The following is an 11,375-nucleotide window of genomic DNA, read 5'->3' on the forward strand; positions in this document are numbered from 1 at the left end:
TTCCTTGGGTCGAGGCATGCAAAATCATCATACAGAGCTCCATTTGCTGCAAAGCGGGTCTGAATGCTCTCAGTGACAGTGTCCAAAATAACATTGTGCACCTTGACCCTGTATTGATCCTCTGCAGTCCACTCCTGTTGTTCCTCTGCTCCCTCACCTGGCATGGTCTTCCTCTTTCTGATCTTTTTTTCAGGTAGATCGGCCTGGACCACTTCTTTGCATTCACTCTCCTCCAGCTTCTTATTTGCCCACTCAGCAAATACATTAGCTGTCTTTTTAACACCCTCCATGTCCCTGGTGCATGTTTTTAGTCTGTCTAAGGCCCCCATCACAGGCCGATGAGCAGTGATTAGGTCCATGTTGCTGGTCTGAAGGTATTTCGCGGTGAGGTGATCTCAAAGATCCCCAAGAATATCTGTGCTGTAAGCAAAGTCTCATGCTTCAGTAGGGACTCAATGTAGCCCTTAGCTCTTGCTCTGATTTGTGCTTTCATTGACATATCTTCCACTATCCTTCTCAATGTTATGATCAAATCAACAAACAAGGCATTGTCTGGGTTACCAAAACAGCCAAATATCTTGCTCAGGGCTTGGTCTTTGGCCCACCACCTCGTCTCTCCAATGGGGGACAGCCGTCTGTGACGCTTGTCATCACTCACTTTCTCCCACATATTCATACGCTTGTATGAGTCCTTGATAAATACAGCAACGTCATTCACAATGGAGAAAAGGGATGCATTTTCTATCACAACACCTGTAGTGTCTCCCAGAACAAGATTGAGCACATGTGCATAGCACCAGATGTGCACTTGGTTTGAGGACTCTGATGAGAGTAAAGTGGAGAACCCCTTGTACTGCCCTTGCATGTTAGCTGCTCCATCTGTAGAGTTACCAACACAGTTCTGGATATCAATATTGACCTTTGCCAGAGTTTCTTTGAGCATTTCAACAAAATACTCCCCTGCTGTTGACTCACATGAAACGACACTGATGAGCTTTTCATGGACTGTGTCAGTCACATATCTGAGGACAACAGCACACTGATCTGTAGAGGTAACATCCTGTGTCGTATCAATCTGTACCGAAAACATTCCTGCCTCCTTCACTTCCTTTGAAATGTTTTCTTTGATCAAGTGGCTGATGACGTTGATTATTTTGTTGACAGATGTGCTAGAAAGCAGTGTAACCAGGGATCCCCTGCCTTAACCCCAGCTTCATGTAGGCTCTTGCTTTTCTTTATACACTCACTAACATGTTCTTGAAGGGCAACATCAAATTTGCTTAACAGCAGGATCATTTCCAAGAAGTTTCCATGGTCAAGAGCCATGTTTTCCCATGTGTATGCAGCCTCAAAATTAGTGCCCCTGTAACTGAGACCACATTTTCCAATGACCTTTATCACTTCTATGATACGATCCATAACTTGACGTTTTTTTCTGACCTGTTCACGTTGAATTGAAGCTTGTTTTCCTCCAAGTAGACTTGCTACATCTGCTTTGTTGGCCTTCATGAAATAGGCTTCAGCACTATCTCTGTGCACTTGGTTTCTTTCATGCTCCTCTATTCTTTGATGTACATGCTTCCATGATTTCATCCCACCTTTAACAAAAGCACTGTCACCTGCACCTGGCTTTGCGTATGCCAAACATACTGTACAGTATAGGGTGTTTTCTTTCTCACAGTAGGTAAGCCACTTTCTCTTAATACCATCTTTGGTTTGATAAATACACATGCCTTTTCTGGGGGGTTGTTGAGGATGGTAAGAAAAAAAGAGATCTAAATCTTTGGAGGCTGGGCGTGCATAAAAATCAAAACCCTCATCTTCAATTTCAACTGATGCCTCTGCCTCTGTTTCCCCTGTGCTGGGCCCTGCCTTTCCCTGTACATCTGCATGAAAAGAACATGGGTAATAACAAAAATTAGCTATAAGTCATTAATATTGGGGGGGAAAACAGATATCTATTTCAGAACATAACTGCAGGAGTAGATGGGCTTATTGTTTCTATGTGACTGGAGTTGGAACATCAATATATAACATCTTGATACTATTCCATGCAAAGACCAATTCACAACTCAGTCCTGTGCAGTGCACCTGTACCTGACACTGTTGGTCGTTTCTCCTCCTCCTCCTTCTCCTCTTCCTGTTCCACCTCCTCCTCCTCCTCCTTCTCCTTCTCCTCCTGTCCCTCCACATCTGTTTCTTTGTCCTGACTTATACTGGCTGTGTTTGCTAATAATAACAATAACAGCAACAATGATAAATGTTAAAGCACTGTTGTAAAGAATTCACAGTGTTAGAGCACATACATTCAACACGCACACACACACACACACACTCACTCACTCACTCACTCACTCACTCTTTTGTTTTGATTTTGATAATCTGCTCATAGTTTTTTTTGTAAAATAATTACTCACTTTAATGTAATTCTCTTGAGCTGGTAAAATGGCAATACATTAATGTAGAAACAGAACAGGAAAACATAATGCACAGCCTGAATTTAAATAGGCTATTATCTTTTTAACTTTGAACACAGAGACTCTCCTGAAATATGTTTGTTGAGTAATTTAAAACATATACTTGCAATAAAGAAATATATCTATGTTCTTTTAATTGATAAAGCAGATTAGTGATGCATATGGTGTAACATTGATAGCTACTACCTTTTTTAAAGTTATCTTAACACATCCAAAAACACAAGCATGTGACATGCCAAGTCTGTGATGATAGGGTTATGTCGGCTGCACTTGCTAACCTGCTGTGGCCGTGCTACTCGGACCCGTGTCGTCAGCGGCCTGGCTGACTGCAGCCCCTCCACGGAAAAGATCTGTTATTTTCGCACATTTGGCTGCATCCTGTACTAACAACTTTTTCTTTTTAGCCCTTACTTTCTCCACTCCACCCATTTCTTTTTCTTGTCTCTTTCTTTTCGCCATGCTTGCTGAATACCATCCGGACCTTCTCTCTCTTTTTTTCTAACAAAACAGGAAAATACTTTAATGACTGACTGAGCAGCCGAGCCAATCATATTTAGCCTCTGACAGAAACATGCATGTCTGGAAACATGGATCAGTTCAATTTGGGAGGGGTCGCTCGTTTCCCCCCCCTTAATTTGCAAAACATTAGATTTATCCGGTCTGACGTCCCACCGACTCTGTGCTACCTGCGGCCGGGGCTGTGAGGGCAGCCTGCTATGGCTCCGCTTTATTAACATCATTAATTAAAAAAAAAAAAAACGCTCCGACCACCGGCCGGTTAGGGCCTGGAATAGACCGGCCCGTTCGGGAAAAGTCCCGAATTTCCTGATGGTCAGCCCGCCCCTGAATATATATACGTACTTATCTGCCTTCTTCCTACAGGAACAGATTGTTGCTCGCAGTAAGGAAGAGTGTGCGGATCCTTGTCTGGAATAGTGCGGCACTGCGGGGAGCCTCTTTTCCCGTGAGGGAGAACGCTACTTCACGTGGCTGGGTTACTGTTGTGGTCTTTGGTCAGGTGAGTACTGACTGTACTGACTGAATACTGATTGTTTTTCGAGCTGAGAGGAGCCGCTGCGGCCGGGAGGTTGTAGGCTACCTGAGGCTTTTATCCACACCTGTCGCCTGTGTCTTTCCGCTGAGTCCGAGTGGCAGCCTTGGCTTGCCAGACCATGTCACAGGACGGCGATGGCAAGGTTTTTCCCTCTCCAGCCATTGCCCTGGGCCAAGCTGGTCTGCGGGCAGAGAATGAGCTGGACACAGAGGTGCGTGATCGGCCGCTCGCCGGTAAGCGGCGCACGCGGAAGAGGAAGCGTTCGGAGGCGGAGATTGAAAAGCTATAGCTGATGCAGAATGCAGAATACAGAATACCCTGCAGGGGCTTGTTCATGCTCAGCGTCCTGCAGGGCTGCCTGGCATAGGCCAGCTCCTGATGTCTGGGATAAAGATCCAGATGTGCTTTCTGTTACAGCCTCTGACAGTTTGGAGGGTCTGCACGACCCCCAGTTCAAGGAGGATGTCCAGTCGCTCTCAGATTTGGGGGATGGCTCTTCACAGGCTTGGAACAGTCTCGTAGGGCGAGGGAGGTGACACGCTCTGTGAGGGATGTGCTGGCCTCATGCTTGCGTTGGGGTCGTGGGTCCTTTCAAGTCAGCTCTACAGCGTCCAGGGTGCCGCAGCCTGCCGCCCAGGGGTTCCCAGTCCGGGGCGGGCCGGCTCGCCAGCGTTCCTTTCGCTATGACCGCAATGGAAACTGGTCGTGGGGGTGCCAGACCAGGGTCAGCTGGTGGCCGGCGCTGATGGTTGCCAGCCTCCGGCTTCACGCTTCACTCCTCAGCACCTTGCTCACTGGCGCCAGTGTACTCGGTGCCCTTGGGTACTAAATACACTGGAGTCAGGATACAGACTCCAGTTCAGAACCAGACCACCGCCGTTTCCCGGCATTGTTCCTACCCTCCTCAGCGACAGGGAAGATTGTCAGTCCCTTGTGACAGAGGTTTCGGTTCTGTATGCTTCGTCTGTCGCGCCTTCTGTCAGCTATATGGCATGGAGACTGCGTACTTGCGTACTTCCACATTCCTATTCACAGAGGTCACAGGAAGTACCTCCGTTTCTTCTTTCAAGGCACCGCATACGAGTACGCCGTCCTCCTGTTCGGCCTGTCCTTGTCTCCTCGCACCTTCAAAGTGCATGGAGGCAGCGCTGGCCCTTCTCCGTCGCCAGGGCATTCATATTTTGAATTACCTGGATGATTGGCTGGTGTGCTCCCCGTCAGAGCGTCAGGCCCGGCTCGACACCTTGACAGTGTTGAACCACCTCAAGAACCTGGGGCTGGCCTTGAACAGGGAGAAGAGTTGCCTTGTTCCATCAAGGAGGGGGGAGTATCTAGGTTTGGTTCTGGATTCGACCTTAATGAGCGCTGTCCTCTCCTTGAAGAGGACAGCGGTGCTGATGGACAGCTTGTCATAGTTGACTGTGGGCAAGCACATCTTAGTGAAGTGTGGCCGGAGGCTGTTGGGCCTCATGGCGGCGGCGTCCCAGGTGGTGCCCCTGGGGTTGGTTCACATGCGGCCGCAGCGTTGGCTTGCCAGGCACAAAGTGTGCCCCCCACGAGGATGGTCTGAGGGTTATCCTGGTGTCTGCAGTTTGCCTTCCAGCACTTGCATGTTGGACCACAGCCCTAGGCCTCAGGGAGGGAGTTCCGCTGGGGCCGGTGTGCTCAAGGGTGACCATAACTACCGACGCCTCAGAAGCAGGCTGGGTTGCCCTATGGGAGACCCACCCAGTCCGGGGCCTGTGGGGTGCCTTTTGGAGAGGGGCTCACATCAACCTGCTCGAACTGGAGGCAGTGTATCGAGCCTTGGTGTATTTCCTTCCTGCAATTCGGGGGAAGCATGTGTTGGTTCGGACCGACAATTCGACTGTGGTCGCTTACGTCAACCGACAGGGCGGACTGCGGTTGGGGTCCCTGCACGACTTGGCACACAAGCTCCTCCTCTGGGCTCATGCTCAGGGTGTGTCCCTGAAGGCCATCTACTTGCCGGGGGCAGTGAACGTGGCAGCAGACCTCCTGTCCAGGGGCGGCCCCAGGCCAGGGGAGTGGCGGCTTCACCCGCAGATTGTGGAAGCCATTTGGTCTCGCTTCGGAGAGGCCCAGGTGGACCGCTTTGCCTCACGGGAGACCACCCATTGCCCACTATGGTACTCCATAGCAGGTCCAACGGGAACATTGGGGGTGGACGCTCTTGCGGGCCAGTGGCCCCAGGGCCTGCTGTATGCATTTCCTCCCTTTCCCCTTGTACCAGCCGTTCTGGCCAGGGTGGGGATGATGGAGGCCAGGGTTCTGCTTGTGGCCCCCAGATTGGCCACATCAACCATGGATGGCAACTTTGCAGAGGCTGCTGGCAGGAACACCATGGTGCCTCCAAGTCAGGCCGGACATGCTGTCACAGGCTCAAGGACAGCTCTGGCACCAGAATCCGGGGATTTACAGGCTGCATGTCTGGCCTCTAGATGGGAGAAGCTCAGCAGCTTGAGTCCTGCTGTTATGGCTACCCTGAAGGCAGTCAGAGCTCTCTCTACCAAGGTGCTTTATGCTGGCAGATGGGAACGGTTTTGCCAGTGGTGTGCAGAGAAGGACTGGGACCCAGTCTCTTGTGGGACACAGGCAGTCCTTTTATTTTTGCAGTCCCTGTTGGAGACAGGATTGACAGAGTCCACATTACGGGGCTATGTGGCAGCTGTCGGACAATGGGCTCGCAGCCCTTTATTAGCCAGTTTTTGAGGGGGGCTAGGCGTATCCGGCCACCATGGTCCCGCATGTCCCATCATGAGATTTGCAGGTGGTGTTGCAGGCTCTGTCCAAGCCTCCTTTTGAGCCTTTGACCAGTTTGGGGCTGGAGCTTCTTTCCCTCAAGACGTTTTTTCTTCTTGCCCTGGCCTCGGCAAAGTGGGTCTCTGAACTACATGCCCTGTCTGTGCATCCGTCTTGTTTGAGGTTGGGAGAGGAGGGCTCTGCCGTCTCTCTCCTGCCAAATCCAGCCTTCTTACCTAAGGTGCTCCCTTGTTCTTTTGTTCTAAAGGCCCTTGGTTCTGGAGCCCTTCCATCCTCCACCCCAGGCATCTGTGGAGGCAGCCCGGTTACACTTGGTCTGTCCAGTCCGGTCCCTGAGGGTGTACATCGCCCGTACAAGCCCCGTTAGACAGACTGATCAGCTCTTTGTCTGTTTATAGGGGTGCTAAGGTGGGCCAAACTCTATCCAAACAGCTTTTGGCCCGCTGGGTTGTCCAGGCCGTAGCTCAGGCCTATGATAGTGCTGGGGTCCCTCCACTTAGGGGGGTGGTAGCCCACTCCACCAGACGGATGGCTACCTCTTGGGCGCTCTTCAAGTGGGCCCCCTTTGGAGGACATTTGTGCAGTGGCTGGTTGGACCTCTTCTGGGACCTTTGCAAGGTTCTACAGGCTAAATGTTGCTTCATCCATGGCCTCTGCTGTTCTGCAAGCAGACCTGTGAGATTTGGCTTCAGGGTTGATATTCACCCAGTGGTTGTGTTAATTTATTAAGGATGTTCTGTTATGGGGACCTTTTTTCCTTTTCAGTGGAAAGTGTTTTTATTCACGGCAGGTGGCTTTCGTTTATATATATAATATTTCGTATTATAGTTACTGAGAGGTTATGTCTGCCTAATTATGACTTGATCTCATTCATAAACTTAATAATATAAACACTAGAGCTCACAGGACAGCTTGGAATTCTTTTAAAGGACCATTACAAGTTGTAATGGTATGTAATGGTATGTAACTATACTACTATACTATACTACTTCGATCGGTTTTTGACAGGTGAAAACTGATTGAAAACTGCAAAACACATCCAAACATGGGAAACAAATACTACGTAGGGCCCAGATCAGATAAAAAAACAATGCAGTCATGAGGATCATTGCAAACGTCATCATTTCTTTATTGAAAACCCACCAATAAATCACATTCATTATGGTCTAATTTCCAAAGACTAAACAAAGTCATCAGACATACCAAGCACATACTGTAGAGACACGTCTATCACGTAATTGCCATGCCTGATTTCGCAACAAACTACACTTCTTTTGGCCACAGTTGTGATAATTACCTTGACACATACCTTTGCTATAATTGCGGACGTACAGTTGTGTGTATCTGCATATTATGACTGTTTAATACAGAGAAAAGCAGACGTTTTTGCACTACCGCTGAACGGGCTGCTGTGCGAGCTCCCGCGGCCAGAAATCAGATTCTGGCACGACACCTGTCACACACCGAAGAGTGGCAAAAAGCGGCCTGCCGCGAGTTACCATGCAATCTCTATGAGTAGGTGTACAGCGGCGTTGGTGGCAAAGTGTGAGTTTCCATAGCATAGCACAACAGCATGTGAGGTGTATCAAATGGAACTGCATGAATGACTTGGTGTGGAGCTGTCCTGCTCTTCTGAAGTGTTGATTCCTCTTTCTGGTTTTGTCTGTTTTCCAATGCTGAGCTGCCATTCATTGCTGACCTTATAGAGTGAATAAGATTGTCTATGTAAAGCAGAATGTATGAGTACCTGTAACCTGAAGTCTCTCCAATTACCTCTTTTGTCTCTTTTATTGTTTCTCTCAAGTCACTCAGCTGAAAAGTAAATAACTGCATAAAAATGAACAATAAAAATTGAGTACATTATAATCTATGAGCGTAATTGAGTCATATAGTTGTTTGAAATTAGATCCACATAACCAAGGCTATGTTAGGCCACCTGTGAATACGTTTGTGTGTGTAAATTATCATTGTTAATGTTTTAGTCCAGGTGTCTGTGTTTCCACTTGTTCGGGGCACCTGATTCCTTCATCATTGATTATGCAAATTAGTTTGGGTCAGGATTGAGCCAATTAACCTATCGCCATTTCAAAGAAGTTTGGAAGATGTTAGATGATAATGTGCAGATTCTAATTAACAAACACGTCAATGGATCCACATGTGTATGGAGAAATAGTGAATTACAAAGTAAAAAAGGAATATCCAGCGAACCTCACAAAGACAGATAAAGTGTTACTTCGGAGTAAAGCTGGTCTTACAAGATTGCAGGTAGGATAACCATTTAATAAATGTCACTGATTAAACACGGAATGACAAAATCTATGGTATAATTGGATAGCATCAACAATATTTTTTTTTTTTTCAGCCTTGGGGCTTCCTCTGACCCAAGCATGTTATTATGAACTTAATATACACCTGGCTCTCGAAGAAGTCCTCTTTACAGAGCTACTCAGTTGACACTGTCCAACATTATCATGCCACAGTTGTGCAGTACATTTTGACACATTTCCCAGTATTGAGATAGTACATGTTGTAATAAAGTGACCAGGCCTAGTACACAGGTAGGGTTGCAAAATTCCGGGAATTTTCAAACTTGGAAACTTTCCATGGGAATTAACGGGAATTAACGGGAATTAATGGGAATTAACAGGAATTAACGTGAATAAACTGGGAATTTACTAAACTGAAGGTATGTTGTTATTAGGGAACTTAAATATAGTTGTGTAAAATAATATTTTAGCATAATCCTGAATAAAACAACCAGATATCATGCAGTACAGTTGAATATCTATGCTATCTGAGACCACGCCCCCTACATGCACTGTGCATTCCTCCATCACATGCACAGGTGATTTCTACAATCCTAGACCACACTTTTGAGCCCAGAGCACACAACTTGAAGCCAGACTTTTGAGCCTGTGGTTTTGATGACATTATATGGTAATATATTTAGGGATATGTTTATGTGTAAGTGCTATATTTAGCCTTATGGTGAAAAAAATAACAGACAGGAGTGGAACTTTGATGTTACTAGTTATATCATTTGCACCTAAGTAAATAACAATAACTAATAGTTTTAAAAACATCTTGTATAATTTGGATTTTATGAGTTGTATCTCCACCAGGATACATTGGACACCCCCCCGTCAAGGATGTGTAGCTTCACAGACACATTGTTGTATTTTTTCAGAGTTGTGTGTAAAACCATTAAGAATAATAACATTTAGTTGTTTTTTTTAATATTAAATTATAAATAATTGTATAATTTAATATAACTTCAACAGCTCAGGGCTTGATGAAGCGACATTGTGCACCTTTTTTCATCGTCAACTTAAAATAATGTTCTGATTTTTAATGAACGGGTGGACTTTTTTTATCCAATTAATCAACCAAATGATGATACCTTTCCACTAAATTACCCTCAGTTGCCATAAATTCCCATTTAATTCCCATAAATTCCCATTTAATTCCCATAAATTCCCATAATTCCCTTAATTCCCATGGAAAGTTTCCAATTTGGAATATTTCCAAAATTCCCCAGCTTAACTTCCCATGGAAATTTACCGGAAACTTTCCGGAAATTTTCCACCCCTTTGCAACCCTATACACAGGTGTGCCTAAATCTAGTGAATTACAATAACATTTGTGTAAATTTCCTCCAAATGAAGAAATTGATTTGATCCTTTTTTCTTTCTGCTGGAAGATCAGTCATTTTCTTGAGTCGGCACAGAGTAAAGGGTGAGAAACTTAATATAACTAAACTAAACACGCCAGTCGAACACACAACCAGTTCCATTAAGTTCAGAAACATGCATAGATGAATTGGTACAGCTTGCTCCGACCACAACATGAAAATCCTACTGAACATTGTAGTCTTGTGATTGTAATGATATAATCATAATAAAATAAACTTTCAAGTGAAGAGAAATAAATTGTACAATATTAACAACATCAGTAACATTCTATAACATAAATATCTACACAGTGTTAGGGAATTTGTCCATCATTAATATGCACTGGGTCAAACTAGGCTTTGCGGTCATAGCAAGGCCTCACCAAATGATAGGGTTAGACACTGTCTCCCTTTGAGATAAGCAGTGAGTCTGCTCCTTTTGGGGAAAACAGGAGGCATTCTGATAGGGTTGCTATAGCAGCGGAGGTCAGATATGTGTTTGACTGTTTTCCCTGAATGGGGTAGAGGCAACTGGAGGTCAGAGGTTGGATGTAGGACAAAGGTCCTGAGTAAGGTCTAAGCATTGTTTTGTTTATAGACCAGTAGACTAAATTCTGTATATTGTAGATGTGTTGGATCTGCCCATATTTGGGCATGGCTCAACCTTGTGCATTATCTGTGTGGTTTAAAGTCTATCGCCGGAGGAGAGAAGCTTCAGAATTGAAGGAAGCATCAGGGCATATAACATGTACTGATCATTTGTTCGCTTCTCCTTGGCCAAGCAAATAAACCTTTTCAATACAAGACATAAGGACTCCTGCCTACTCTCTCCATTGATGTATGGGCTGCATAATTAAAATCTCTATCACACAGTTGTACCCAAACTGGAATGGATTCTGTTCTAGCAATTTTCTATTAAAGAGTACAAACTCGTTTGTTGTCTTTCTGAGAATTTATTCGGTCGTCTGCAGACGGACTCTTTGCTGTCTCAAGATGGCAAGAATGATTCCAGAGAATGGGAAGTTGTCAGATTATATAGGCCTACAATATATTATCTTGTCAAAAGGGTGAACTTGTTCTACCATCAGATGATCAGAACAATGTCAGCACAATAGGCATCTCATTATGTGTTGTACAATCGGGACAATGGTTAGTCAGTAGATTATAACATACATGATGTACACTCAATTAGCAGGTTATGACATACACAGTTCATGTAACATAAATGGTGTGATGGTCAACAGATTATGACACACAGACACACACACACACACCTAATCATATGACATAGTTACTCAATTTATCAGAGAAGATGAATAATAAGAATTCCCATTGCATTTCCTACAATAAAGATGTGTCATTATTATCCCATTCTCTATCAAGCAATATTACT

The sequence above is a fragment of the Scomber japonicus genome, chromosome 10, assembly GCF_027409825.1.
Source record: "Scomber japonicus isolate fScoJap1 chromosome 10, fScoJap1.pri, whole genome shotgun sequence".
NCBI lineage: Eukaryota > Metazoa > Chordata > Actinopteri > Scombriformes > Scombridae > Scomber > Scomber japonicus.